This window comes from Rhyacophila brunnea, unplaced genomic scaffold, assembly GCF_057557595.1.
Source record: "Rhyacophila brunnea isolate RB1 unplaced genomic scaffold, BYU_Rbru_1.0 scaffold_10, whole genome shotgun sequence".
NCBI classification, from domain to species: Eukaryota; Metazoa; Arthropoda; class Insecta; order Trichoptera; family Rhyacophilidae; genus Rhyacophila; species Rhyacophila brunnea.
Window position 1 is genome coordinate 26,850,294 of NW_028232752.1, and position 27,784 is coordinate 26,878,077.

The following is a 27,784-nucleotide window of genomic DNA, read 5'->3' on the forward strand; positions in this document are numbered from 1 at the left end:
ACAGAATAATAACTTTACTGATTGTGGTCGACAATAATTTTGAAATAAATTAGGAAATTATATATGATTGGGTTTATAATACTTTTTTACGTCTAAAGGATGTTTCATTTTATAAAAATAAAGTAATGATCATTTATTTTTTCTATAACATAATATCCGTTACTGGACGTTGGTGCTGATGTTGGCCATCTTTCCCTGTCTATTGATGCTGAAATCAGTCTCTGATATTCTTGTGTCAAGACATTCTGATTCTGTCAGAGGCTATCTTTCCGAAAACTATAAAATATTTAATGATAATATGCAGAAACTAATATCTCTCGAGATGCCGCATGATGCGACCAAAGTTTTCCAACTTTGTAATATTTGCTTTTCTAATTATTTATTTTGCCTTTTTTCGTGACCCCGATATATGTAACTTTGTCTTTCCAACTGATACAGAATATAATTATGTTTATCTATACATCAAGAATCCTAAGACTTCAAGTTTTCAAAGCAACGATTCTTTTATTGTTCACGCTTCCACTACCTACAACCTAAAAGACAGCATCTTACCATCTTCATTCTGAGTTTTAGGTTTATTTCGTGGCTACATAATAATATTTCCATAAGGCTTTACAGTCTAAGATGCCAGTTATAACCCAGAGTAAAACCTATGTATATAAGTAATGGAATGTTATATCGACAAACTTGCTCCATTTATTTCGCAAAAGTTGATGATGCTAATATTTTTTTTTTGCTCTTTTAATTGAATTCTACCAACAATTATTGTTATCGCCAACATTTTAATCGCATATATCATAACAACAAATAGTAATGGCGCAGGGTGCTTGTTAAAGGAAGGTAGGCTTTGATAGGTAATAGAAAAAAAACTTTTTTGTTCGGTCCAAATAATACCATATTGGCCTCCACAAATCGGAGGTTGTATAAACAGATATTTTTAGGATTTAAGTCAATTTACAGCCTATTAAATTTACTCTGAGTCTAAACAGATATTGAAAAATAACACGTGAATTTCAAGACCCGAGATTCGAGCCCGGGACCCACAACATTATAAACCGACGCGGTAACCGGTCGGCAATAGTGAATATGGTCATCCATATTCGCGGGAATTAAATTTGAAGTTTGTTTCATTTTAAACATAAAATAATATTGTATTATATTATAAAAGATATTTCACTAAAAATGACAAAATGCAGTAAAATAGATATTTTACCAAAACGGTGATGCCGAACCGGGAATAGAACTTCCGTTAAAAAAGTTTGCGGCTGCACTAGCTGCACTTACTATCCGCTAAGCCAGTCAGAGTTTACTTGGCGTACATAAAATAACATACACAAAATAGTCAACTTAAATAAGCTTTAGGTACCACATGAGCTTCACTCATTTCATATATTGAAGCAGATAGTAAGTCAGATCTGATGGATAAATACCGTCAATGTACATGAAAACATTTGGATTATATAGCAAGCCTTTATTGATTGCATGTTTAGTAACACTATATTATGTGGATGTTAATCCTATTAGAGACAGACGTATGGCTCGGATATTTATAAAATAAATATAGGACGCTGCTTCTAAATCTCTGTTCACGGTTGGTATTTTTTACCTATGTAATGTCTTTAGGTTATATATTATATTTCTTAAGAAGGTAGGCTTAAAATAATCGCCTAGTATGAATTCTTTGCGACTGACATCTAGTCTGTGACTTCCTGTGAGTTGTTGTGAGATCATATTATCATGTTCGTCATATGCCCGATATGTAAGTTTGACATTAAAAGGCTTGATATTGTCTTACTTGGCTCTACACTCTGAATAAGTTTTTTAACAGTTTATGATCGGTGGTAGTTATTAATTATTTTCTCAACCTATTAAATTCATGCATTGGATTCAAATTAAAACGCATTTAAATTCTCCAGATGCGTGATTCGAAACCGCGATTTCCGGTTTCAGAAACGAACATTTTACCACTTCGACACAGTGGTCGCCGTAATCAAAACAGTAAAACCAATTAAAATAAGTCAGAATTGATGATATTGTTATGGAATTTATTACAATAATATAACTGAAGCTTTTTATTATTACTTAAAGCTCTCGATTTCAAAATGCCATTGTTGTCACTCGTCAGTGGCTAAACACTGATTAAACATGTATTATTACTTCTATGTTATTTGTTAATGGGGAAACTTGACGTGTTTTACTTCACAGATGTCGTGTTAGATTTTTTCATCCGCAAATAGAAAACAACTGTTGCGCCCGTGCCAAAAGAATAATTTCTACCATATGGAAAAAAAATATTAAATAAACATTTGGGTTTGAGAATGTGGTTTTTCGAATTTTCATTCAAAGCAGTATTGAATAACACCTAAAAATCTAATAATAAATGATTTATGTTTTTAATCTTATAAATAATAGATACGTACCTATATAAAATATTTTCTAAATACAAAAAAAAAACATCAAAGGAATAGCTGTTTTGAACAAAATTAATTAAGAATTACAACACAGATAAAAAACTAATTGCTCAAGATTTAGTTAAATGTATAAATTATATTATTTATTAAATGAAATTCCATTTAATTAAGTTATTTTTTATTCAATCACTTATACTGTATACACAAAATATAAGAAGATTGTTAAAAATAACTTCAACTCACATCGACGCAATCATTAATCAGTTCGAAATTCCACAACAAAATGCAACTCAGCTGTTTGAATTTAATCAATATTGGAGACATTTTTTTATTATTATATTTGATACATAAACAACATCTGAATTTTTCCAAATTTTAGTTTACTAAGTTCTTTCTTACTTAAGTGCTTGCTAATATATTTTTAATTAAACTATTATTTAGTAAAAGAATAATTAATACACAGGATCAAAAATTACAAAACTTATGTTTCGTAAATAAATCGTCTGAGTGAGATGCCGGGGTACTTTCGTCAAATTTTGAATACTGTACCGCTATGTGTTGAATGTTTTCCTGTATTTACGGCAAAGCTGCGATTCACTGATTCCCATGAAAATATCAAATTTATTACCTATACGTCCTATACTGTCTCAATATGAACTTGAGCTCATTTCAGCTAAGAGACGATTAATTGTCAAACAAGGACACCTTGTATGGGAAAGATAGAATGGGTTTATTCTGGTCTAGTGATGGGAATCTATAATTTTCTTCTTTTAGGAGATTTTGTGTTTATATTAACCATCTGGTTTCTAAGTATTCTGTTAGTTCATATGCTTTGTTAAAATACATACTATACAACTATAAATCGTAACTTTTCCCTATCCGGTAGCAGCCTTCTCTATAACTAATCCTTACTCCAAACGGTATTCAACGGTAGATAAAATTTATGCCAGTGAAAATTTAGTAGCACTTTTGATCTTTTTCACTTTTTTTCGTCGATCTAGATCACAGGTTCTCAAACTTATTTCGACCACCGCCTTCTTTGAGATTTAAAAAAATTCTAGTGCCCCCCATATTTTTTAACTTACCTTTTTACATAACGGTCTGTTGCATATCTTAAAAACAGTTATTGCAAATATAATTTTTTTAAATGCATTATTATATGGATAGGATAGATAGGGTGTGACTCATATCCTATTTCTGAGCATTCAAGTCTAAATTCGCATCTCAAGAATTTCGGATAGGGATGGGATCGCCGCGATCGACCGAAAATTTTTGTATAAAAAAAAATATCGGAAATCACAGACAATTTTATTTAGTTAACTTAACCATAGACTACGTACATGAAATATAAAGCTACATCTACATTAATACATGCTTAAGCGACTCTAATTTAACTGTATATACGGGACTCCAAGCATTTGAGTAGTAAATCACATCTCAGGTGGTGTCGTGTCTAGATTCCGTCGGATTTTTATAGATATAATTTGTCTGCCGTCGTCCCTCTAGGTTTCCTTAACGCCCCTTAATTTTATTTGACCATTCTACTGTCCTCCAGTGCCCACAAGGGGGCGTTATCGCCCACTTTGAGAAAGACTGATCTAGATGGAGTTCTTTTACATTTTCTCTGACCTGAGACCTGACCACTAATTTTTCAATGATGTTAACCCACTGCGTTAAAAACTGATGGTTCCGGTGCCGGAAATCCGGACATAGTATCTCGAATGTAAAAAATGCTGATGAATGATTTGATTGTTTGTTTAGATGCCCACGAGATACTCAAAATCCACACTCCAACATCAACCTAAGCCTCTGAAATATAATTTCTACAAATCAAGAAGGCTTGAGATCTTACTTGACGCATTTTCCTCATATAGTTATGTATGTGATCTTCCAAATTGATTGTATTTTGATGTGGAATCGACCCTAGAATTCAGTGACGTCCCTAGGTAGAGTGTCACCTTTAGGCAGACTTAGAATGCTATCCACTTTCAGTTTTAGTCTCAAATTCTATGAAAACCTACCCACATATTTTATTAGTCATTATCTACTGAGAATTATAAAATTTTCACGTAAAATATTCTAAAACAATGGTGTTTTTAGGAACGTAAAGGTTTGTAACCGCCTCTTGAATTTCTTTCGTATGTAATAAACCGCAATTGGTTATCACAGAACATAAAATAAATAATAGGATAGGTTAACAGGATTTTTAATGCTTCCATTATTTTACTACGTTTCTATTAGCTCGTATTCTTGTTTGTCCGGCACAGATTTTTTCTTGTGTATACAGTACAATTTTTTTCTTGTTTGTCCAAGATTTGTATTGGACGATTGAAGATTTTTAACTACCTTCTCGACTAGCTACACATTTGAAACTTTTAGAATATATCAGAACACGACGACAATGCATTATTTTAATACTTTTGGCCATCTTTAAGGGGGGACATGCTCGTCGTAGGTCAAAATTGAGTTTTTTTTGTATTTTCAAACCATGATCCTGGACATTCCTTAAACGTTGTAGATAATCTATTTATATAATTTTGAAGCCTTATTATCCTTTATATTTATTTTAAACATTTGATGACTGCATAAAGTATTTTTAATACATAAAATAGTATTCTTTTAAACCTCTCGCTCTAATGTTTTAGAATATAGTCATATTTCGGTACATGAATGTGCAGTGGTGTTAAGATTTTTAACATTTATTAATTTTTAAACTCATTTATAAAACCATTAGTATAATTAATGGCGAGATAATTTTAGTAAAATATTTACGATAAAAAATTATATTGATAATCTCTGTGATCCCAAATTTTACAAGAATTAGACATTTTATTATTCAAAAGATCGGCAAGATTAACACATTTGAAGATAATTCTACAGATACTAATTATAAGCTATGTCTTTGATCATTCAAGTGTGATAAACATCCTACGAATATTGATTGCTTTTAAATAATTATTGACCTAAGAATAAGGTAGTGTTTTTTTGAAATACGCCATTTCTTTTGGCATTCCCCAGTAGTTAAGCTACAACATACGGCCGTAGCCATAAATTGACAAGCTAAACTTGAAGTAGGGAGTAAAATGATGTTAACGCGCGTGTTTGAACATGTATCTAACCTAAACGTTTTTTTTTTTACGGTTTACGGCCGTATGTTGTAGCTTAACCACTGGGGGATGACAAAAGAAATGGCGTATTTCAAAAAAACACTACCTTATTCTTAGGTCAATAATTATTATAAAGCAATCAATATTCGTAAAATATTTATCACACTTGAATGGTCAAAGACATAGCTTATAATAAGTATCTTTAGAATTATCCTCAAATGTGTTAATCTTGCCATTTTTTTTGAATAATAAAATGCCTAATTCTTGTAAAATTTGGGATCACAGAGATTATCAATATAATTTTTTATCGTAAATATTTTACTAAAATTATCTCATCATTAATTATACTAATGGTTTTATAAATACGATAAATAATTAATAAATATAAAAAAATCTTAACACCACTGCACATTCATGTACCGAAATATGACTATATTCTAAAACATTAGAGCGAGAGGTTTAAAAGAATACTATGTTATGTAATAAAAATACTTTATACAGTCATCAAACATTTAAAATAAATATAAAAGATAATAAGGCTTCAAAATTATATAAATAGATTATCTACAACGTTTAACGCTTTCGCTGCTGAATAGATAATGAGATTTTAATTGCCCCCTTTAAAATGCACGTTAATTACATCGATCGGCCGCCTGGTCATTACGCACCGTGTGCGTCTTCCGCGTCCAAAGTATTAAGGAATGTCCAGGATCATGGTTTGAAAATACAAAAAAAAACTCAATTTTTACCTACGACGAGCATGTCCCCCCTTAAGCAGAATTGAATTCATTTTCAGTTAATTCTGTTTTGTATGTTTCGGAAAAAATTAGTTAAAAGTAATATTTACTACTCACTATTATTGGTTGCTAAAGGGGTCCTAGCAACAAAATTATTAATATATACGTGCGTTACTATGGAAATGACATTGTGAAATGTCAAAATGACATTTCAGTATTCTATAATATTTATTCAGTATTTCCATCAAGTACAAAAAAAGTATTTATTAATACACAGAATTGTCAAGTTAATATGATTCAACAGTAAATTTAAAAACGTGGTATATAAAAAGTTCTTTTTATCTTGTAATTATTTCAAACTAAGATTTCGGCGTATTCTAACGAATCGACCATATCATCATCGTATCAAAAGTTGTAATATTAGTGTCCGTTCCTTCATTTGCCGCCCTTTAAATTGTGTCACGTGTATAATTAATTTGTTTAGTACCTATTCATACATTTAGGCAGGGTGTTAAAATAATGAAGAAAAAAAAACAAAGCTTATTTTCTATTATTCAATTTGTACATTTTTCACGTGTGTTTTGTTTATACGATGTTTGCAAGCCAACTAGATGTCGTGGACTAGAATCCAATGCATCACTGACACCAACTTGTCAAGAAGGCAGCTTTTTATTATACACAGAAAACACATGTTCACTTTTCATTTCTACTTGCTTTTCTACCGATTCTAATGATAAATCAACAACACGTCAAAATGGTTTGCAAACTGATTAGTTTTCATCATTTAATAATATTGTAAAAGTAGTGAAGAAACAGCTGGTTTATTATTTCTGACTAGCGATAGACAGCTTCCGACTTCATCCGCGTATAATACGGAAGTATAAAAAGGAAATACACTGATTGAATTTGATTATTTTTCAAATCAATGAGATAAAAAAAACTATCGGATCTATGTGTGCGTCTTTCTACTCGTGGCGTACCTCACCGCTCCACCGATGATATCTCACCACTTTACCTACACCTGATGATTCGTTACACTTTTGCAACTTTTATCTTAAATTTGGAACCTTTTGAGATATGTAAATGAACTTGGTACCTACTAATAATGCACTACATAAACTGTGAAAGTTTCATTAATATTAGTATATGTAGTAGTATTTTTAATTAATAGCGAAAAAAAGATAATTTGTTTGAAGAAAGAAGAAGAAAATTAAAAAAAAAATATTTTGTGCTTAGGTACTTAGAAATAGTCAAAACGATGATCAAAACGCAAATATTTCGAAATGATAGACATATATTGTAATTTTATTATTAGTAACTACCTAAAAACTTACGTCACATATATGTGATTACACACAATTTTTTATCGAATATTTTTTAAAGGACGTCTGTTAGGTAGGTACTAAAAATATAATACTTTTTTTAAATTATTTAATATACTTAGATAAATTATTATTATCAATTCAGTATATAACCTGTCGACTTGCACAGTGTGCTTTTGAGTAAAACATATTAAAACGAATTCTTCTTCCGATGGTGTTACAGCTCACCTTGTGGTGTAGGTTAATTCACCGGTTTCTTCCAAGCAGTACTTTCTCTGCAAGATTTCTCGAGAGTCAATTACAACAAAAAGATCTCGTCACCCCGTCGTTCGTGTACATCCATGGTCTCCTAATTGGCTTCGTTGCGTGTTTTCAATGAGTAACATATTCGATTATCAAGTTGCTTTCACAGTCAGTGTCCATGACCCTCTTGTTGTCACCGTGCATATGACGGATTACAACTTTACAAAGACGAATCTTTGTCTTTCTACAGATATTTCTGAGCTTGAGAATAAAATTGACATCGGTGTTACTTTTTTCACCAGTTATCTCTGTTTTTACCAATAACGAATTCTCCATAAATTTAACGTTGTTAACTGTCAATTCATGATAAAAATATATTTTATTAATTAATATGAAACACAATATAGTAGACCTACTAACCCCACATAATTTAACATTAATCAAAATCGGTTTCATCTGCTTCAGTGGGATATTGTTTTTATTTAAATATATGTAATTATTTTTTGTTAATAATCAAAGGTTTATTTTGTTAATGACTAAGATTTGCCTCATTGATTGAGTTCCTCATAATTTGCATTACTAAAACATATTCTCATATCATTTATTTTATGCATCTAAGTACCTAAATACGACCATATGTATGTTTTCTGAAAAGGTAAGTAAATGTTACAATTGATTATTTTTAACAGAGAATTTCTTTATTATTAATATCTATATATCTTCAATTGATATTTTTTCGTTAATATTTATATAAATTCCTGTAACATATTTTATACAAGTGCATAATGTTCAATTAAAGCAAACAAAATTATCCGGCTTATTATAAAACTTTATGTAGTATAATTATTACATAATATTACACTAGTAATTTTCTTAACCATGACAGTGATTTTATTTCATGATAATTTCTTTTTTTAAATCCATTTCAAGTTTTCATAATTTTTTAATATGTTCAATTTGGCAAACTCTGTCATTGTATATTGTGTGTATGCAATGTATGGAATTCTGTATAATACATCTTAATATTCAAAGTTTTTTTTAAGTTTTCGTTATGGTGGATCATTTATTTCCTTCACAAGTCAACATCACAAGATATATTTCGTCTACAAAATCTATAGTTTGACAAAAGATTCTGATTAATATTCCTTCTAAATCCCTCGCTTTCATCTCATATGGTATGATTTCAATACACGACTTGTATGTTTGCTCAGCCAACTTTTCTTGCTTGTTTACTATTCAAAATATCCAGTAAACATTCGGATGTAGCTACAACTTTATTTATTCTCCCTTTCATTCAAATTTTTAGATTTCAAATTTATTTTGACATTAATTTACAACAAAGTAATATGGTATTTTACACGGTTATGGAATTGATTTTTATCTTATTGGCGGGGCTCAAGATTACAGCACGCTGCCTCAGCCCAAAAAAATAAGCCTGGCTGCATTTCGAATGGAATCTTGTTTGTGAATTGCGAAGGATAACTAAACTCCCATCCCTTCTCTGTTATATGTACCTATATAAAATACTTATCTTATTTAATTTCGTCGTGGCAGCACGTCTTGTTAAAATGGCGCGAATTTCAAACAAAAATCAAACTCTGTTTCGGTCAATAATTAATCATGATTATAATGATACATCAGTTCACACGTCTTACCGATGCATTAATACGACGATAACAGCATTTGTGTATGTTTATCTTGTATTGTATTTAATATTGACATCGCTTTGATGGTTTTTTTTAAATTTAAATATGTAATTTTATCCAAATTTATTTGGGTAAAATCATTAAATCATTGCATTACAAATCGATTTTCATTGTAGTAAATCGATTAGTGTAGGATGATTGTAGTATTGATTGTCACTCTTTCTTATTTAAACAATACAAGCGACATATTTTGAAGATCATTTCCATTATAAACGTAAAATTCCTTATTATACAAGTCAAGTGAATTAAAACATTATAACAGATAAATAAACTATGTAAAAGTCCAACACAGCTGTGTTCAATCCGCGGAATGACCGTGAAGTACGCGCCTATCTGTTCACAGTGGATAGTTGCGATGCGATGTCGAGATGTAACAAGGCTTACCGATTTAGACGCGACGTCCTCTCGGCTGGTGTTATTTCGGACGCGGCCGGACGGCTGGACAGTGGACGCCAACACTAGCGTCGATTTTACAATCGGCGTCGCGGCGCTTACTTAAACTTTTAAACGGTATTGATGCTTATATTATTACGTACAATAAGTACATTGTTTGTATGTTTTTATATGAGATTTATATGTACATTAATTCTGGTTGGGTAATGTTTTAATTTTTGTTATTGACTCACTGTCAATGGTAGTTTATAGAATATTAACCCAATAAGATGATTTTTACGATTATTCATAAACATATTTATATAGATAACTATTTACTATATCTTACCGAGTGGATGAATCATATCCTGATTACAATTAAATTAAGTAAAATGTGTAGGTACCTACTGACAATATAATATGTTTGTATTAATAGTTTAATTAGGTTATGTTAGGTTAAGTACCCATATCTTAATCCAAAGGATTTACAGAAATATAAACATTTTATGTCATACACTGGAAAGTAGTAATATGCTTATATTATTAACTGTGTGAACTGTCTTTTTACGGTTTTGTATAGTTTTTAACTTTAGAAAGTCTAAATAAATTATGCCACATGAGTCTGCATAGCAGAATGATTTTTAAATATTAGTTTTATTAATTTTTTTTAGCCTCACTTTCGCTATCTACTGTCCGACAACAAGATTTTGTCAATAACCGGAAGTCGCTGTAGTCGCATATGAAAGACTTTTCAGTGACGTACTTGTCATGGCGGCAACGCGTGTTTAAATAATGTACCACCTCTCTTTTTAGATGCGACTTCTTTTCTTCTTCGCAATAAACTAAAAGTTCACTAATAATAATTTTAATATCACTCCTGATCGTTTTATATAATATATTTGTTTATAAAAAGCGTCAAATTACGTAAATTGATAGATCCGTAAATAACGGAAGCGTAAAATGAAATGATAAATTTAGGGGCGTTCCTTATTTGAAACGGAAGTACGATTAACTGCATAGGAGGGCTTGTTAGTTAATAGTTTTAACACGTATACAGAAAACTCTTGTTCGATAATAGAGCCTATTTTTATCTAATGAAGGATGGTTATCTCAAAGACGTTTAATTTAAACATAATACAATTCACGTGTTGTAATTTGTTGATACCTGGGTACTGAAAATTATTAAATAATACTTGGTGGAGAAAATTCCACACTATCAATTCATATTAACAACGTATTTATTTAATTTGCGACCACTGAATTATACATTAAAAATCATGCATTTTTGGCAATTGTCAATCAACTAAATCTATCATCTAAATAAATACAATATTTTTTTTTAAAACATTTTCCATTTTATTAACAGTTTTTCATTCTTTCTTTAAATTTCATCCAATTAGCAAGAGATTGAATTAATTTTTTAAACTGAAAATATATAAAAACCATAATTATTCTATTATTCATATAAAAATAATACTATATATTGAAAATACAATATTTGCTTTATTAAATATGTATAGTTTTAAATAGTTATTACCTACTATTGTTATCAAAGCAACAACCTGATATCCAGGTAACATCTCCACTCCATTCTTTCAAACGCAATATATCTCTACTGCCTTAGCATCAAGTATAACTCTGTTTCTAGACAATAAAAATATACTGCCACCGCAGTCTAGGACTTTCGACTCTGTTTTCCCCTTTTCTGCCTATTGAATAGAGAAGTATTAGCTAGTTGGATAGAAAAACAGAGTTGCCTTACTTTCATATATAATACAGCAATGGGATCTGTACAATTCGTTTCGTACAGTTCATTATTTTACCTTCATTTCCAAGTACCATTTACATTACATTAAATTATAATTATACATATAACGAAATATAATATACTGACTTAAAAATGCGTTAATGCCATGTTCTGTTATTACTCAAATAATGTGTTTATTATATCTTAATTTAACCAAATTGTACACGTTAATATATATATGTATATATAGGTACGTTAAGGGGGGACATGCTCGTCGAAGGTAAAAATTGAGTTTTTATTGTATATTCAAACCATGATCCTGGACACTCCTTAAACGTTGTAGATGATCTATTTATATACTTTTGAAGCCTTATTATCCTTTATAGTTATTTTAAACATTTGATGACTGCATGAAGTATTTTTGTTACATAAAATAGTATTCTTTTAAACCTCTCGCTCTAATGTTTTAGAATATAGTCATATTTCGGTACATAACTGTGCAGTGGTGTTAAGATTTTTTACATTTATTAATTTTTAAACGCATTTATAAAACCATTAGCATAATTTATTACGAGATAATTTTTGTAAAATATTCACGATAAAAAATTATATTGATAATCTCTGTGATCCCAAATTTGACAAGAATTAGGCATTTTATTATTCAAAAAATCGGCAAGATTAACACATTTTAAGATGATTCTAAAGATATTTATTATAAGCTATGTCTTTGACCATTCAAGTGTGATAAACATCTTATGAATAATGATTGCTTTATAATAATTATTGACCTAAGAATAAGGTAGTGTTTTTTTGAAATACGCCATTTCTTTTGTCATTCCCCAGTGGTTAAGCTACAACATACGGCCGTAGCCATAAATTGACAAACTATAATTGAAGTAAAGAGTAAAATGATATTGACGCGCGTGTTTGAACATGTACCGTTTAAAAAAAAATAAAAAAAAATTCGGTTAGGTACATGTTCAAACACGCGCGTTAACATAATTTTACTTCCTACTTTAATTATAGTTTGTCATTTTATGGCTACGGCCGTATGTTGTAGCTTAACCACTAGGGAATGACAAAAGAAATGGCGTATTTCAAAAAAACACTACCTTATTCTTAGGTCAATAATTATTATAAAGCAATCATTATTCATAAGATTTTTATCACACTTGAATGGTCAAAGACATAGCTTATAATAAATATCTTTAGAATCATCTTCAAATGTGTTAATCTTGCCGATTTTTTGAATAATAAAATGCCTTATTCTTGTCAAATTTGGGATCACAGAGATTATCAAAATAATTTTTTATCGTGAATATTTTACAAAAATTATCTCGTAATAAATTATACTAATGGTTTTATAAATGCGTTTAAAAATTAATAAATGTAAAAAATCTTAACACCACTGCACAGTTCTGTACCGAAATATGACTATATTCTAAAATATTAGAGCGAGAGGTTTAAAAGAATACTATTTTATGTAACAAAAATACTTCATGCAGTCATCAAATGTTTAAAATAACTATAAAGGATAATAAGGCTTCAAAATTATATAAATAGATTATCTACAACGTTTAAGGAGTGTCCAGGATCATGGTTTGAAAATACAATAAAAACTCAATTTTGACCTTCGACGAGCATGTCCCCCCTTAACATAACATGATGTAAAAGTAATCAAAAAACTGATATCTTAAAACAATGGAAATAACTGAGATTGTAATGAATTAGTATTATAGTAGTAGTAGTATTAGTAACAATTCAAAACTTTGCAAGCACTGATTATGGCATAGGGCCGAACGGTGCTTACCTACGGAACTAAATGTTGAATTGCAATAATTGATTGCGAACATAAGCACTTCAGACTTTTGTAATTTAGAATTCAAATTGCATTTACCTGCAATCTAATACCAACAAAAGATTTTAAAGGTTTCAACGAAATCTGCATTTACTTGGTGGTAATCCATCAACAACGTTAATCCATTTGTATTTAATAGAAAACAAATTATTTTTAACATACGTACCTAGCAGGATACCTATGCATTATATTTCATTGATGATAATTTCTACAATATAGGTGAAACTTATTGCGGTGTTCAAACTAAAAATATTTGTATTGATTATCTAGTTTAAAAAAATATTATATTTGTAAGTAAGTACTTTCTTATATTAGTTTTATTTTAAAGTTATTAATTTTATTAATCTCGCAACAAAAATTACTGGCAAGAATTATTAATACTATTTGCACAAGCTTTTTAACATATGTTTTTAACTTCCAACCGGAAACGACTTGTTTTTTTTAATAAAGCACCAACTACATACTTCAAACGGAACTTTTAAATTTCCCGCGCTGCCAAAACTTACTTGTGGTACAGGTTATTTTTAAATATATCGCGTTAAAGAAGTCTGACCTGTCTGACTCAAGTTTAGTGTGTGTTTTGGTTTCCCGGAAATCAAAATGCATTGATTCTATGATATTAGCATTGATATTTTAAAAAATTTCTTTACAATGTTTTTTTTTTTGCTCACAACGGTTTCAAATGAATTTTAAAATTAATGTAATTGATACCGCGCAGCAGTGTTTCTCAACCGGGGATCACAGAACATTTCAGGGGACCGCAGGCCAAAAGTCAACTTTTGGGAAATTAGTCAGAATAAAATATTAAAATTATATGAAAATGATTGAAGTGTAAATTTATTAAATATTTAATTTATATAATATGCAATAGTTAATTAGGTAAGATGCTATTTTCATCGGAAAGCTCAATCATTTCAAAATTCTCGGTTAATGAATTTCTATCATCGGAGACCATTGACATTGAAGTACAATACAATAATCTCTTGTATGGGTACTACCTATATTGAACATTTGAAACAATTTTAAGAGAAGTTTGGAAGAATGGAAGTTTAATTCAGTGATATTATAATTAATATAAACGTCCCAGATAGCAATTACTGCTGAGAGAAAATTTCGAGTAAGTCTTATTGAACTGCATCTCTTGCTGCCGAGAGTTTAAGTCTGATATAAATAAAACAAATATTTCTTTATGAGTAGTGGAAATCGAGTACTTTTCCATAGCTCTGGGGGTAGATTAATGTGTATTTTATTGCAATTTATACATAATTACATAGTATCTTGTTAAATCTAGATTTGGTCGAATTATTCACCTACATTCAAGGACATAATCATTTGCTGCATGTCGTGAATGGAGTAGGTCTTCGATTGTAACTGGTAGATAACTGTGTAACAAGATAGTAAAATACTATTTAATCTGCATCAGTGAAAATGTTCACCGTGTCGATTTCACAAACAATTTTAATACGTATATGTAACTATTTGTAGTTTTGAATTATTATTTTCTGACGCATTGGTTTCTTGACACCCCTTGTGGTAAAAATGTTCAGGTTTTTTTTCTTTTATTTCGAAAAATAAATCTTTTAAATTGTACAAATCATCTAACGCTATAATCAAAACGTAAATACAATTTTGATAAACATGAATTCCTCGACTTTTTATTTTTGCGCGCGTTTGCTTGTTAGGTAAATAAACTTAGACTTTAAGCTTTGATATGTATCGTTAACTTAGACTACAAATTGTAAACTTACATATAAACTTATAAATACTGTATGCTCATTTAGCTCAATAAATTATTAGTATTTTTTCGTGGAAGAACATCGAGTCAAAATCTTTTTTATTTATACTTTCCAACTTAACCCAATTTTACGATCTGACACTTATTTATTTATTGATTATTGTATTTATAAAAAAAATCTATAATACGTTACTTTGTACGCATCTTCGCATTCGTTATACTGAAAAAAAATCGTGGACGCCGACCATTTCTTAAGTAGATTATTATTTGTTTTCTTCTTCTTCTTACCCTTACCCCTTAGTTGTTGCCAATCTCTGTCACCCGCTAGTCTTTATATGTTTTTCCTAATTACATATTAATTAATTTAATTTTTAACCTTAAAACCTTAATTTTCTAGTTTACCTATTTCCTTAAGTAATCGATCCATCGTTACCAGAAGGTACCATATGCGATTTGTAAAAACTACAGTACTGATTAATGAGATAAAAATTCAAAACCTAGTCGCCATAAACCAAGACTTTGAAGCCGGATTTCGTTTATGACTAATGACGGTCAGGTCAAAAAATGCAAGAAATAGTCCGGTTAAGTCCTCAAATAATTATGAATATTAAATGCGCGTTTCGATTACGTGATAAACTTTACTGCTATTAAGATACAGACGTAACGATTGAATACTAATAACATATTGTTTAAATTTATCCCAAATTTCTCCACACTAGAGAATTATATATTCATTTATAGCCTCGCCTAAATGTAATCCATTTCCCATACTTTTGTGTTTTGTGTGTGTAGTTCTTCATCTAATTGGGTAAATTACTATTCACATTTAAGCGGAGCATATGAGCGTCTACAAATAATTAGTCTTAGTAGCCTCTCTACAATCCGTTATTATTAGTTGTTAAACCCAACCATTAGGATTATCCTCTGAATTGAATACACACTAATTTTCAATAACACAATTTCTAACACACCAAGATGAAGGATTAGAACCAAGCAATCTGCCTCTACTCTAGAATAGGGAATATCTGAATAATTTAATGTGTATTTATATTTTGTTTTACAAAAAAATCGTTTGCATAATGACACAATATTTTTGCATGGAAAAAATACATGTTAAATTGACACATTTTTCATCCAAACAATTATTTTTTTAAATCTTTTTGAGTATAATAATATATCATAACATTTGCTTAAAATATGTTTTTCAAAACATTTTTCCTGTACCCTATGTTGACACATGTATCAATGTACCATTGAAAAACTATTAACAAACATTTTTTGTACAAATACATATTAATTGTTTTGTTCTTTTCAAATGAAGATTTGTATTTTGTATTCCGCCACGGCTGTAATCATGAACTGTTTAAACTACAGCGATTTTTGTAGGTATAGATGTACGGTGACCCTCAAAAGTTTACAACTCATTGTATAATTTGTTACAGTTTTATGTATATCAGTCTTGACTATGTATATAAATTATATTACTAACTTAGAATGTGAGTGATATTATCGGATAAACAATATGTACATATGCGTATGTAATACTGTAATGCATAGTAACTGTTATGTATTCTGGCTCTGAGCCAAAAAATCTGCGAACGTTCTTAATGACTCATGAGAGTAGGTATCTAACTAAAGAGCAATTAAACAATATTATAAATGACTTCCGAACATAGTACAATTTTACGGAGTGTTGATTATAAACTGAATAAAAATCAGTAGATATCCATTTAGTCAACCTTAACTATAATGTTGTGATAATTTCTGATTATAGGTTTATTATTTTCTTCACTTATTCATTCATTAAAATCGTGATTTATTATCACTGTATTTTTTATACTACTAATTTATTTAATATAGGATTTTCCAAATGGGTCTGAGATGATAAAAATTAAGGGGTAAATATTTTTATCACACTTCAAACTATGCCAAACTAAGGGCTGGGATAAAAATTAAGCCAGTCTATTAAAATATATCGAAAATAAATTTAAAAAAATGACACTTAATAAAGTATGCATGAGAAAACGTATTTTTCTAATACTATTCTAATATGTAGGTATATACTTATTATGTTTCTGTTTTTTTCTATAATAATAAATAATAAATAATCTGATATTCTTAAATCTTGTGAATATCTAGTATTAAATAAAATAATATTAATTTTTCAAGTATAAGAAAATTAATAATACAATTTCGCTGGCGCCAGGCGGCGGTTACGTTTAAGTTAGTAATTTCATTTACCGACCTTATTTGATTACAAAAACTTTTGTCTGTCGGAATTTGAAGACACGGATAAACGTTGTCATTAGAATTAATTTGTATGACAGATCGACAGCGTATACGTATAGGATAGAGCAAACAGTAAAATATGCGAGTCAATTCTTCTTCTTCCAATTAATTCACCCTTGTTCATTTTATTTCAATTAAGTGTGTATGTTTTTGAGAGTTTTGGTTTTTTAAATTGTAGTTTAACTTTGACTTAAAATGAAAAGTATATTTTTTAAATGTTTTTCGGTACCTACATATTTATTAATAAAAACACTTAATTATATGCATTATCAAAAAAAATATCTCAAACTGTACGCTTCGTATTTTTTCTGCGAGCTGTCTCTGGTAGAATGTTTCATCTCAATAAAATTATATTGTTTTACAATTGACTACATACCTACATTTTCACAACTCAAAATCGACCAAAATCCATTCCACTATCGTCGCGTTGGACATATATGAGCTATCAATGTTCTAACATTGACATTCAATATTTTTGATAGGGGGAATTAATATGATATAAAAAATCAGATAAATAAAAACAAATAATTACAAGGTAAAATTAACTTTTTATATACAACGTTTTTAAATTTTCTGTTGAATCATATAAACTTGACAATTCTATGTATTCATAATTTAGAACAAATAAGGCAATTGGCAACAAATCATTTTTTTGCTATTTTGCTATTTTGCAACAAACAAACAAATATAGAATACTGAAAAGTCATTTTGATTTCCATAGTAACGCAAGTATATATTAATAATTTAGTTGCTAGGACCACCCCCTTATCAACCAATAATAGTGGATTAGATTACGGATTTCTTCCGAAATAAATTTAAATAACTAAAAATGAATTCAATTCTACTTAAAGATGGCTAAAAGTATTAAAAGAATGCATTGGCATCGTGTTCTGATATATTCTTAAAGTTTCATATGTCTAGCTAGTCGGAAAGTTAGTTAAAAATCGATTGCAATATTTGTACTGGATAAACAACCACCGGACAAACAAGAATACGAGCTAAGAAAAAGTGGTAATAAAATACAGCTACATGAAAAAATAAACTATTTTTATTATTATTTGATTTCATTGATTAGTTTTCGTATAACTTTTTAACTCTTCTCTTTTCAAAAATATTGAATATCAGATACGACGTGTCAATGTTAGAAGACCGCTATATTAATTTGCGAATTATCATTACATATACCTATTCTCTGCTAACATATATAGTTTTTATTGTAGTTCAACATTTGGTCGGAAACTAAATAATCCTGCAATGTGGTTTTGATATGCTACATTAAATATATTTTTGTATTGTGGGCCCTCTTCGTGAGTTGGCGTAATTCCAAAGTCATTAATATAAAACTAGAGGCTGTTTGAACGTGCGAAGCTCGTGTTTTGCAAAAATGAATCACTGTAGACTTGATACTAGATTACACCCACTTGTTGGAGTTTCATCTCCTCGTCTCACTCGTCAATATAAGAAAAAAATAACAGATAAAGTAAAACTTATTTTCATTCTTGAAACCCTGTAGACTTTGTACGATTTACCATCATGATGTCATAATTTATTATGTCTAAATTTAATTTAAAAACGTCGTCTTATTGTAAGTATAAATTCATTGTCATTAAAAATATACAAACATATTAATCTTGTCAATATTTCACCAAACGTTATTTGTAGATATGTGGTAAATCTGTAATACGTTTGAATGAGATTGGATTTTTTCGTAAAAAAAAAAAATAAGAAACACTTATTGTAATGTACTTATTATTATGATAATTACTACTCTCAACACTGGTTGCATCCTGATGGTCATCCTCAAGTCTAGTCGATAATAGTGTATATAACTAAATATTTCAAGTGTTTGTTATTTCTAAAAACGCGTTTTTCTAACAAAACAATTTATTGAAAACAATTAATAATACAGTTTATGCCAATATCTATTTCTCATTTCTTCGGAAATTTACATTTACCTAAATGTATTATATATTTATTTAAAAACGTCGTATTCACATCAGAATCAGTGAATCCCAACCTTTTTTGGTTGGAGGAACACTTAGGGAATTTTATAGAAGTAGGAACCCAAGGAACACTAACCAGCCGATTAATGTTATCGTTATAGGTTATGTTATAGGTTCAGATAGGAAAATTATAAGAAAATACATGTAAAGCAGTAGACAGTGATATAAAAAGCGTTGCTAGTTGTAGCTATTTAAGTAAATGAAAAGCGATGCCCCATTTTTACAAGATTTTTAGATAGGCCAATAAACACGTACTTAACAAAAAAAAAATACGTTAATAAATCATTTATGTATTATAACTATAACGTTATCGTGCAAATTATAAACGCTAACAGGAATAAAACTAACAGTGCGCGGTAGGCGGCGACCGTCATTACCTGACAACTGGAATTGTTTAAAAATAGGTCACGTTAAAACCTTTTTTACTCTATTCACACTCGAGTTACAGGGTTCCACTGTACACCGGTTGGAAATTACTACTTTTGATTTTTATAATACCTATTGATGATTTTAAGCAGTAAAAAAATACGGTAGAATTACGGTCAATTTGGTATAATATATTTATAATCAAAATATAAATTATCATTTTAAAAAATTAAATGATATAAAATTATAAAAGACACGAGATGAAGGAAGTAAAAAAACAAAAAAGTTCATTTAATCCTGTGCGTGAGTACCTGAATGAGGATATTGATGTTCCTCAGAGTCAGAAAGTCCTAAGCCAAATGTTGCCAAAAATGAGTTAAGTACCTACAGATTTTGTACTTAGATTATTATAAATATCAGGCCCCAATTCACACTTTGCGTAATATAAACCCGAAATTCTTAAAACAATAAACCTGTAATCACATTTAAATTAAGGGCATGAATAAATTTTAAATTGAGCTTTCCCGTAAGTGTTCTTTTAGTTAGGAGAAAATGTTGTCTGGCTCTAGCTTGAAGTCAGAAATGATAGTGTAAGTTTTATTAAAAGTTAACCATTACACTGAATTTAGAACTGAACCTTACGACAGGTTTGCAAATAAAAGTTGATAGAATAACATTAATAAAACTCCTCTTTCAGAAACCATTCATCAAAATTTAGCTATTATTTTTGAAGTGGTTTTATAAAATATAGAAAACTTACATAATTTATAGAGGTATTGTAACATAACGTCATTACCATTAAAGCTTTAAGTAGTTTCATTGTCAATTTCGACGTATAAAGGTAGTACATATTATTATATATAATAATAAACATAAACAAAAAGGTTAGTATGTGAAATGCTTGAAAAGCTATTTAATAACACACTAAAAATTATGAAACTTATCTTATCTTGGCCGCATTATGAAAATGCATTATGTCCGTTCTGAAATCTGTCACTCAGGTGCTATTTGCCTTGACCCATTTATTGATTTACTAAATTCTCTTACTGACACCAACTTCCTTTTTCTTTAAAGAAATATTTATTCAAAGAATAAATTCTTCCATTGAATCCATTTTACTCCATCAGATTTAAAATATTTTTATACATGAATATTCCTGTCCATGTATTATGGTATGATTCATATTCACGATTATCCCAAATGAGGTAACATTTTAATTCTTTTGTAATACAAAGTTTCTTTGAACGTTAAACTTTCCTTTCACTGCGTCGATACGGGATAAATGTTTATGTTTGATAATACCATGATTTCGTACAAAAGAAATCCATTCCATTTTTGAGTGAAAAGAGATGTCTCACCTTATTATTAACTACCTACAGTGTTGCATAAAATTTCCTAAAAAAAGGAAAAGTATAATAGACCAAAATTCATAAAATACAACATGATAATATAATATTTAATAATAAGAAATGTTTTTTTGATTTTTAGTGAAATAGAAACGAGGAAACACATAAAGGCGGATTTTTAATTATAAAATATTCGAAATAAGCTAAATTTATTTCTCTGGCAGATCAATGAATTATTTATAATATTAATACTCTTATTTATTATGTCAATTGATTGATCAATATCAAGACCATTTCCTAGTTCTAAAAACACACTAAAGATTTCTACCAAGATTGTCATAAAGTAAATAAGTTTTATTAGTCCTTTTAAGTAATGATTTTCTTCAATAATTGTTTGAAAAAAAATACGACACCCGGCAGGACTTTAACCTTTAACCACTAAATTTGCGCCAATGTGCTTTACCAATTATAATACGGGCATCCTATTTAATTACAACGAATTTAATTAGTTACATGAAATACGTTAATATTGACAATCAGTTATTGTGTTTTAAATTAGGGTATAATTCATTGCCCTAATTATTAACAGACATCCGGATTACTCCAAATGTTTAGTTATAACGTACTTGTACTTGCTAATATTTTTAATTGTTTACATATTTAAAATGGTTAATTTATGCACTATAATGGTTTTATTAGGATTTAAATCTGCCCACGTGACGCAAGGTCACGTTTTTGACAAAAATATTGTAAGCCATTTCCGATATTTTTATATATATCAAAATATATGGTGGATACCCTAACTTGGTGCTTCCATAAGATAAGCTTATCAACTTGAACTTCCAAATAAGATTGCCCGAGCTTTAAAGCAGACACAGAAACATCCTACGCTGTACATTAAACAACATTGTCAGTCGAAGTCTACGCATTGTCTAATAATACACTTGGCCAGTAGCAATTAACGACGGTCCCATCACAGCTCATTGTCTGCCCCAGTACAAATACATGCGATCTAATTGAATTCACCGATGATCCGTTATACCGACGTTATTAACCGCACGGAATCAATCTCGGTACATCGCTAAACAGCTGTTAGGAAAATTCTTTGTAATCGATGGATAAACCCGCGATTAATAGGTACTACTAATATAACACACACATACATATATAACAGACTCCTTCAACCTTAATAATTAAGGTTGATTGAAGGTTGAAGCGTAATTATTACGTTTTGCCCTCCATTTCCCTACATGTCTCCACAGCCTTTTAGGCAAATACCGTATCATAGCGAACGTGATACGCTCTTTAAACTTATACTGTAGATATATTGTGCCTTATCCATAAGGCACATTAGGCAGAGTGGAGAACCTTTTAGGACCTACCTACAATAGTTCATTATGAAAATGAAAATACATAAACAACAGCAAAAACTCCAAAATAAACAACATCTGACAATTTTAACCCTTAACCCTTAAATACCTGATGACAACCCTTTCATGTAGGTACATATTACGTTTCTAATCAATTACATATAATGTTTAATATTATTATAATTTAACAGTGGCACCTGTGAATAAACACTATACTTAACTATTTTGTCAGCACACAAGTTTTAAATTTAATTCTTCGTTCACACAAACAAATTAATATAAATATAATAACACAGTTTGTTATAATGTTGATGCCTGAGACCTGTGTGCCCTTTCAGCAACAAACTGTATTATTCTTTATATTTTTGTGTATTATTATTAAAAAGGTATTGGCCTATAAATTGACATAATCATGGGAGTACTCCGATAACCATTATTATCTTGCAATTAACCACAAAAACATGTGTAATCGTTTTTCTTCCATTAACTGCTGAAAGATGATTTTTATACCACGATGCCATTCTTTTTATTTTATCGCTCATAATTTCACCGTCAAACCTGAGTCTCTCATCAATCCAGCAAGATAGTCATCTACGTTTTGTATACGGTATTTGTATATTCGAACAAGATCTATGAGATATTTAAAATAAAATAAAAAAAACTTTCAAAGGCCCGTCTCAAATCACGACTCGAGATAAATATCTTTAACACAAAATAATTATAATATAATATTATGTTGAACCAGTTCATACTTATTTAAATTCATTTCGTGCTGACAACGCGACTGGCGCATTTGTATTACTGGCCATTAGATATAATTAACATGATATTTAAATGTGGTAAATAAATATTAATTAACAGGTCAGCAGTGATCGTGTTGTCATTTACTGATTTCTGTGAAATATGGACACAGCACGTGTTAAAAACTCCTGTCACGACTAAAAAACAACATAAAAACAGATTGAACTAGTGGATGTAGTAACATAGGTACAACAAGATATTTAACGCTTTCGCTGCTGAATAGATAATGAGATTTTAATTGCCCCCTTTAAAATGCACGTTAATTACATCGATCGGCCGCCTGGTCATTACGCACCGTGTGCGTCTTCCGCGTCCAAAGTATTAAGTGGAGATATACGTAGACTATCATGGTCCCCAAGAAGGGGAGTGCTGACAGGGCTGTTGACTGGAGTCCCGGCTTGGGCTTGGCATGTCTTTTTTATTTACATTTACTTTTCTTGCAAATTTATTCCACGAACAGTAAGAAATGTCACCTGCGGTGCTTTTATATTTCACGTATAAAAATATATGGTTGCGATAAGGTTGAAAATTTTCTCGCTTTAAGAAAAATTCCTTTATATGTTTATTTGGCGGGTGTGCAAGTTATCTGGCTACTACAAAAGGTGTTCGTGACACAAAAAAGGTTAGAAACGGGTGATTTATTTGATACAAAATGCCGACAACTCAATTATAAATAAGTGAATTAAAAAAAAATACAAGACATCGGTAAAAATATTCGGAATGTCCCTGATTGTATGACGCTGGCCTTATACATAGCGATAGGTATGGGGCCTGCTACATGATATGGGAATCATGATAGGGATCGTGGATGGACTATTCTTACCACACAATCTAGCTAATTAAAAATAACCATGGCATCATGGTAAAGTCATGATGATTCAGTCAGACAGATAGCTCTACCATTGAGGTTCAAGGGGATGATACTCACTCAAAATTAATGGAAAATAAAGAAATAGTACATAACTAATAGGATTTTTTTTAATGTCAAGCATTTTGACTCATATACTGTCATTGAAATATTAATTGTAGCACTTAAACCGTAATGTGTATCAAAATAAAATTAACAAAATATTCCAGCTGAAAATTGGGGAGCTACTTTTCCTTATATTTAACGTTATAAACGTCTCTAAAAATTGACAGCAATTAAAATCACGATTTTCTATTACAGACATTTAATAGTATAATATGCATAACCTATTAATGCATGTTGATAGTTAGGTACTACAAGTATTTATGAATCCTGAAAAATTGGATAGTCTATATCAGGGGAGGGGCAAACTTTTTGGATGGAGGGCCAAATTCAAGAATTTAAAATGAGCAGCGGGCCGCAAGTAAAATACCATTTTTAGATATACACCATTTATTATCACGAAAAATAAACATTACAAAAATTTAATGAGAGGAATGAAACTGTTGTATATTTTTTAAAATTCAGGTGTTAATTTTGTAGTTGATATTCTCAAAACTGCGTGTAAATGGGCATCGGAGGTATTTGATCGTAAAGAATTTTTATTGAGGTTCATGATCGAAAATGTTTGTTAACATATTATATAGGTTGATCCAAAAATTGCATAATCTTTAAGTTGGTCGTCCGAATTAAGGGCATTGTAAAATTTTGAGATTTCTTCACGACGATGCAATTCTCTTAAATCAGTGTCACACTGCAGATCAATAATCTCAAGTTGTAGCTCTGTCGGTATACTATCAATATCCATTGAAAATGGATCGCGTACTATTGCTAAACTTGTCTCAATTTTTCGGAAGTCACAAAATCTTTGTGAAAAATCGTCATTCAGAGCATTAATAATTTTACCATATTCTTCAAATTTATATTCTGGTATATTCAGCAACTTCAAAGTTGGAAAGTGGTCCACGTCTTTATTGAATATTTGTCGAAGGAATAACTTGAGTTTTAATTGAAATCCATTCAAACTTTGTACTATATCATGGGCATATAATTTTTTCCTTGCAACGCGGAGTTAAAAGTATTTAAATGTGTCACGATGTTCAACGTAGAAAATAGTGGTTACATAGTGTGAGACGAGACGCAAGGAAGACGTACTGAGATAATACATTTACGAAACAACAAATTCTTCAAATTTTAATATATTGTCAATATTTTTTTTAAAAATTATAAAAAAGTTATTCGTAATCAGAAATACAATAATTAATGATGGCGGGCCACAAAAAAATACCCGGCGGCCCACATGCGGCCCGCGGGCCGCAGTTTGCCCCCTTGGTCTAGATTATAGATTAATATTAATTTAAGAAAAACCAAATTTCAAGTTTTTGTTTTTTCAGTTTTATAGTTTTATTATTTAAGAAGGACATAGTTAACTTTGAATAAAATCTATTGCCTATGGAAATAGTCGATTTTGCGTACAAATATAAATAGACAGTTTTAAAAAAATGAAAAAATCGCATTTTGAAACAGAAAATCACATGGATTTTAACGATTTGACTCACGCAATGGCTGTTATTTTTATGTTAATTGTGACTACTTACTCGGGTGCAATTATGTTATATACGTCTACTAATCGACTTACGAGCTTATCCACTCATCGTGACGGATTGTGTTTTATACCCCATGCAAATTGGCTAATAAATGTCATTGTAATACTATGAAGTTCTCTGCAATTAAACCTACTCACTTCACAGTCACTTATAGAAAAACATAAGTTAGGAGAAGTATATGCTCAGAAGTTCAGTCTTATGCAACTAAAATTACAAAAATTGGACTATAAATCGCAGTTCTCAGTTTCCAATGAATAAGACGAAATGTTTTTCAAAATCACCACCGTCTTGCGCTATAAAGAATTTTCCAAGATTTTCGCAAGATGGTTTCATATTCCCTAGCCGAAATCAAATAAGCAAGTGGTTAGACCAGTGGTTCTCATGTGAGGCCACCAGCGCTTTACAGAACAATTGGTTGAATATACATGACTTGTCTTAAATTTCTTTCCACACTCAAGTCAATCTATTTTTCCTACTGCTGTATACTGTGAAAGATTATTCAGTGTAATGCACTTCATAAAAAATAAATATCGAAGCCAGTTGACAGAATGATGTAAACTCAGAAGCAGCCATGCGGCTCGCATTGGAAAAAGGGAGTATTGAGGAATTTCCATTTGCATTATTTTTAAATGAATAGATATGTACTAAAATGTTCAAATGTCTTTTATTAAATAGACTTGTCTATAATAAAATTGATCCATTATTTTAGTAAATAAAACTTAGCTTTATTTTTTTCAATCACAACTAAAGTGAAATTTGCGGCCACCAGACGTTTCTATAGAACTGTCAATGTCAATTGTGCGGCCACAGCTAAATTTCACATGAGAACCACTGGGTTAGACGAATTGTTTTCTATAAGGCATTTTTCTCAGCCGGCACAAATATCCTTTGACTTAGCATCAAGTAGAGTAGTTTGCACGCCAAGGTCCTTAAATAAACCTCGATAGGAAGTACTCGATATTCATAAAGGCATATAGAAAAAAAACTTGATCAGAGGTTTTGTTGCTTTAATTTCATACATTTAGGCTTCATCTCTATTGAATGAAATAATTATTGAATATATTTTATTTCAATACAGTATATTATTTAATTGTGGGTCACATAATCTATCATGAGTAGATATGTTATTTGTGATAGAAAGTTTCTAAGAACGAAAGTATAGGGAGTGAGTTTGGTTCAAGCGAACTCAATAAATTGGCAAAGAGTTGGCGATGCAACTGTGAACTTGTGACAGGTTAAGATAAACGTTGTTCTGTTCCTGCGCGTATGCAGTCACTGCGACTTCTTAACCGACAGGGTTGTCAACAACGCGGACCACAACCCATTAACTGTATTTTAATTGTCAATACCATCTTCAATCAATGTTGCATCTTTTTTATTATTTATGTAGAATGCGATTTTTGAATCAGTATATCTAGGAGTTAGGGTTTTACTTTTAACACCCTAACGTTACTCACCTATTATGTCAGATAAGTGACGACCTATCTTTGCCACCGTCTTTACAAAAGAGGGTATCTTGTAAATACTACTAAAACATATATTTTTTACATACAAGATTTGAAAATATCTCTAGTGAGCAATTGTTCAACGCAATTTGATAAGCATTTTACGTAAGAAGTACTAGTTAAATTCATCGTAATTAAGTGGATTGTCCGTAACTTAATTGGAAAATCACATAGGCACAAATCTAGTGGTTAGAGGCTCTAGTCCCGTAGGTTTTTTTTACAAAATAGATTTTTCTAGTGGGTAAACGTGAGATGTTTTCAAATGATGTACCTATGTTTAATACATATATAAAATGTAACATTGTCAAATATTGTAAATTATTCTTAAATAAAAGAAATAGTATACCTATAT

The 27,784-nt window shown here is 30.2% G+C and overlaps 1 protein-coding gene across 1 annotated transcript in view; it reads left to right on the forward strand.

The window, feature by feature from the left end:
- The window catches only part of hlk (hulk), a 93,475-nt gene that overhangs the window by 5,332 nt on the left and 60,359 nt on the right, over positions 1–27,784 (forward strand). The window lies entirely within an intron of this gene.